The 5322-nt window shown below is 39.7% G+C and overlaps 1 pseudogene; it reads left to right on the forward strand.

The window, feature by feature from the left end:
- Window positions 1-5025: 5025 nt before the first annotated feature.
- On the forward strand, window positions 5026-5123 carry LOC145569655 (small nucleolar RNA R71; annotated as a pseudogene).
- The last annotated feature ends 199 nt before the right edge of the window (window positions 5124-5322 follow it).

A 5322-nucleotide genomic window follows, 5' to 3' on the forward strand; every position in this document is an offset into this window, starting at 1 on the left:
AGAGTCATCTTGCGAATAAGACCGACAAAAACACCATCGAAATATTTCTTGAGCCGATGACCATTGACTTTGAAAGAAGATGATGAATCTAACGAAGAAATTTCCACAACACCATTAGGAAAAACATCTTGCACCAAGAAAGGACCACTCCATCTAGACATGAGTTTTTCGGGGAATAACTTGATCTTGGAATTGTAGAGGAGGACCTTGTCACCAACACAAAAATCCTTTTTCTTGATAACCTTGTCATGAGCTTCCTTAGAACGCGCCTTGTAAATGCTAGCACAATCATATGCATCAAGCCTAAGTTCCTCTAACCCTTTAAGATCTAACCACCTCTGCTCTCCCGCACTTGCTAAATCAAAATTGATTTTCTTGATCGCCTAAAGAGAACGGTGCTCAAGTTCCACCGGAAGATGGCATGATTTGCCATAGACAAGATGATATGGAGTGGTGCCGATAGGAGTCTTAAAAGCCGTTTGATATGCCCACAAGGCATCATCAAACTTGTCCGCCCAATCTTTCCTATTTCTAACAACTGTCTTCTCAAGAATTAATTTGCTTTGGCGATTAGACACCTCAACTTGTCCACTAGTTTGAGGATGATAAGGAAGGCCAAAACGTTAATGAACTCCTTGCTTTTTCAACATCTTTTGAAAGGCATTGTGCACAAAATGCGAGTCATTGTCACTTATCACCGCCTTGGGAACACCAAATCTTGGGAAAATGATTTTTTGAACAATTTCAGCACCACCTTGTGGTCATTTGTTGGGGACGCAATGGCCTCAACCCATTTTGATACATTATCTACCACAACAAAAATGTATTGGTTTCCAAAAGAAGAAGGAAACGGTCCCATGAAATCAATTCCCTACACATCAAATACTTCCAACTCAAGGATAGGTTGTTGAGGCATCTCGTTTCTCTTTGAGATGTTCTCAGTTCGTTGACATCGATCACATGACTTAACAAAGCCTCATGTATCCTTGAAGAGATGAGGCCACCATAAACCATTTTGAAGAATCTTAGTTGCGGTTTTAGAAACACCCATATGACCACCACTAGGATCCGAGTGGCACATCTTAAAAACGTTATGGCACCTCCTCATTTGGATCACAACGCCTTAGCAAGCCATCAACCACTCGTTTGTACAAGATGAGATCATCCCACAAATAGTGCCTAGCCTCTCTCTTGAGCTTCTTTCTTTGATTCTTGGAGAATGAAGGTGGAAACTCCCCACATGCAAGGAAATTGACCAAATCGGCAAACCATGGGAGCTCCTTTACATCAATGGCATACAAGAAGTCATCATGCATTCTATGCTCAATTGGAGAACCATCATCATGGATTTGGGAATCTTCAAGGCGAGAAAGATGGTCCGCCACAACATTTTCCGCTCCTTTCTTATCTCTAATCTATATATCAAAAGTTTGAAGTTCAAGCACCCAACGGTTCAACCTAGGCTTGGATTCCTTTTTGGCAAAAAGTTATTTGAGAGCCGCATGATCCGTAAAGACAATGGTCTTAGAACCCAACAATTAACAACGGAAATTTTCAAAAGCTTGCACAATTACAAAAATTCCTTTGAGCTCCATTAAGGGTTTTTGACATGTAGTAGATGACATGAAGCTTCTTATCCACCCTATGACCTAATAATCCCCTAATGGCCGTGTCACTAGCATCGCACATCAACGTGAAAGGCAAATCCCATCTCAGGGCTTGGACAATAGGAGTAGAGATCAAAGCCTTTTTCAACTTGTAAAAAGCTTCTAAGCATCTACCATCAATTACAAATACGACATTTTTTGGAAGAAGATCATTGAGAGGTTTTTATAATAAGAGAAAAATCCTTGATGAATCTTCTATAGAACCCGGCATGCCCTAAGAAAGGTCTCACTCCTTTTACATTAACCGGAGGTGGAAGCTTTTCAATCACTTCAATGTTCGCCTTATCCACCTCTATGCCTTTGTGGAAGATCTTGTGACCAAGGATAATGCCCTCCTCAACCATGAAATGACATTTCTCCCAATTCAAAACTAAATTCACCTTCTCACATCGAGCTAAACATTTCTCAAGATTCTCAAGGCATGCTTCAAATAAAACACCACCTACTGAAAAATCATCCATGAACACCTCCATTTCTTCTTCCAACAAATACCAAATATGCTCTTCATACATCGTTGGAAAATGGCAGGGGAGTTGCAAAGCCTAAATGGCGTTAACCTATAGGCAAAAGTTCCATATGGACAAGTAAAACTTGTTTTCTCTTGGTCGTTCGGGTGAATAAGAATTTGGAAAAACCCAGAATATCCATCAAGAAAACAATAATACTTGTGACTTGTTAGTCTTTCAAGCATTTGATCAATGAAGGGAAGGGGAAAATGATTCTTTTGGTGGATGTGTTTAGACGTCGATAGTCTATACACATTCGCCATCCTTTGACCGTCCTTGTAGGAATGAGCTCACCTATCTCATTCTCTACAACGGTCATGCCCCCTTTCTTTGGGACAACGTGGACCAGGGAAACCCATCTAGAGCTAGACATGAGGAATATGATTCCCGCATCCAATTACTTAGTTATTTCCTTCTTAACTACCTCCCCCATTTGAGGGTGTAACTTTTGTTGCCTTTCAATGCTATGTGAGGCGCCCTCCTCAAGAGTGATATGGTCTGAACATAAAGCCGGGCTTATAACTTTGAGGTCATCAATTGTATAACCCAAAGCACCTTGGTGCCTTCTCAAAGCACCACATAAATCTTGAGCTTGACTCTCACTCAAGGAGGAGCTAACAATAACGGGATAAGTAGAATTGGGGCCCAAGAATTCATACCTAAGGTGTGATGGTAGAGGTTTGAGCTCTACCATTAGGACACCGTTACCTTCCTTGGTTGAGGATGCTTGCAATGCACCTTTACTTGAGAATCCCATGCAAATATGATTATCACTCTCTTCCATGCTTTCATCAATGACTCTCTCAAAGAACGCCATTTCCTTGCCATGCTCACCTATCTTTTCCTTATTCAATAAAACACACTCAAGTGGATCATTAGAAGTGAGCAAATGCTCATGCATAGAATTCACAATATTATCCAAGATTTCAACTCTCATGCAATTTTCAAGTGAAGAAGAAGGATATTTTATGCTTTCATTCAAATCAAATTCAATGGCTTCTTCTCCAACTTTGAGAGAAATCTTAGCACTTTTAACATCATTCATGGCATCCGAGGTAGCAAGGAAAGGTCTACCAAGTATGATAGGAATATTGGCATCCTCATCAATTTCAAGAACAACAAAATTAACGGAATTACAAACTTTCCTACCCTCAAAGGAACATCCTCTACCTTACCTTTTAGAAACTTAATTGATCTATCGGCTAGTTGCAAGGTGATATTGGTAGGTAAAAGTTCCCATAACACAAGTCTTTGATAAACCAAATATGGCATAAGGATAACACTAGCTCCTAAGTCACACAAGGCATTATCAATTTTCATCTTATAGATAGCACAAGGGATAAATAAAATTTCGAGGTCCTTCAACTTGGGCGATATCTTGTTCATAATAATTTCACTACAATTCTCGGTCAAGCTAACCATTTCCGCCACATCACAATTTCTTTTTCCACTCAAGATGTCCTTAAGGAATTTTGCATAATTCGGCATTTGGTCAATGACATCGGTAAATGGAAGGGAAAGATGAAGTTGCCTAAGCATCTCTATGAATTTGCCAAATTGTTCATCTAATTTGTGCCTATTGAACTTTTGGGGATATGGGAGCTTGGGTTAGACAACTTCTCTTACTTTCTCTTTTTCTTTTTCAATTGATTTCTCACTTACATCCTCATTCAAAGAGCTTTTTCCTTCCTCATCCTCCACCAAAATTTCCTTAGGACTCTTCTTAGCCTCACTTTTCTTAGGCACTACATTCTCAAGAATCCTACCACTCCATATCACTATGGCATTAATTGGTCTCTTGGGATCTAAAGCTTGAGATGGTAGAGAAGAAGGGCTAACATGCTCTTTAAAAACATTTGTCAATTGAGAAATTTGATTCTCCAACATTTTACTATGAGCCATCATCATTAAACTTCTTATCACTAGATGACATGTAAGTGTTCAACACCTCGATTTGATTTTCACTGACATCCTCCAAACTACCTCTAGAAGAAGATGGTTGGGAATAAGAGCTATCATTTTGGCCTTGAGCCTTTGGACAGAAACCGGGTAGGGGACCCCTTTGATTGTTATTTTTAAAATTCCCCGATTTTTATTACTCCAATTGCCCCTACCTTGATTTTGGCCATTTTGGTTATGAGTACCATAATTTTGATTTTGGTTCCCATATCCTAGGCCTTGGTTTTGACCACCATAACCTTGGTGGTTATAGTTGCCTCGGAAACCTTGGTTTCCTTGGTTTCTATGACCCCATTGTGGTTATAATTATCAAAATTCCCATTATGATAGCTCCTATTCCCATTATTTCTTTGATTATAAAATCTAGGTCAAACATTTTTACTAGACACATAATTCACATGTTCATTCTCATTGCCAACATAGTCATAACATCCATGAAAAGAAGCATTAGGGCAAGTTGAAGCATCATGATCATATGAATCACAAAAATCACAAAACATATAGCTACTAGACATGTTGCTAGAAAAGGGAAGGGGATTTAGGTTAGGAATGAACCTCTCCCCTTTGGGAGAGAAGAATCGGGGCTTAAGATGAATCACTCTCAAGTTTGGCTTTGATGGAGGTCATTTCCTTCCCTAATTCCGAGATTTGTGAGGAAAAATTGTTGATGGCATTGATGTGATCAACTGAGTACACCGAAGTACCACTTTTGCTTATTGTTTCATGCTCATCATCTTGTCAATCCATATAATGCCTCACTATATCTTCGATGATGTCCACCACTTCCTCCTCCGTCTTGTTCATTATTGGTCCTCCGGCTCCCACATCAAGGACAAGATATTCCTCGAGGACTAAGACCGCCATAGAAGATTTGGATGACTTAATAGGTAGGAATCCCATGGTGTGGGCACTCTCTTTGGTATTCCTTGTACCTCTCCCATACCTCATAAAGACTTTCATTGGGTTTTTGCTTGAAACTTTGAATGAGAGCTCTTGCTTTGGCCGTCTTCTTTTGAGAAAAAAACCGAGATAAAAACTCTTTTGTCACCTCATCCCATGTCCTCAAGGAGTTTGGTTTCACCTCCTTGTCCAACCACTCCAATGCACGTCCAATGAGAGAAAAAGGGAAAATCTTAAAACGAATAAACTCTTGAAAAACCCCACAAACTTTGATAGTGTTGCAATACTTC

This window comes from Chenopodium album, chromosome 11, assembly GCF_948465745.1.
Source record: "Chenopodium album chromosome 11, dcCheAlbu1.1, whole genome shotgun sequence".
Classification (NCBI taxonomy): domain Eukaryota; kingdom Viridiplantae; phylum Streptophyta; class Magnoliopsida; order Caryophyllales; family Amaranthaceae; genus Chenopodium; species Chenopodium album.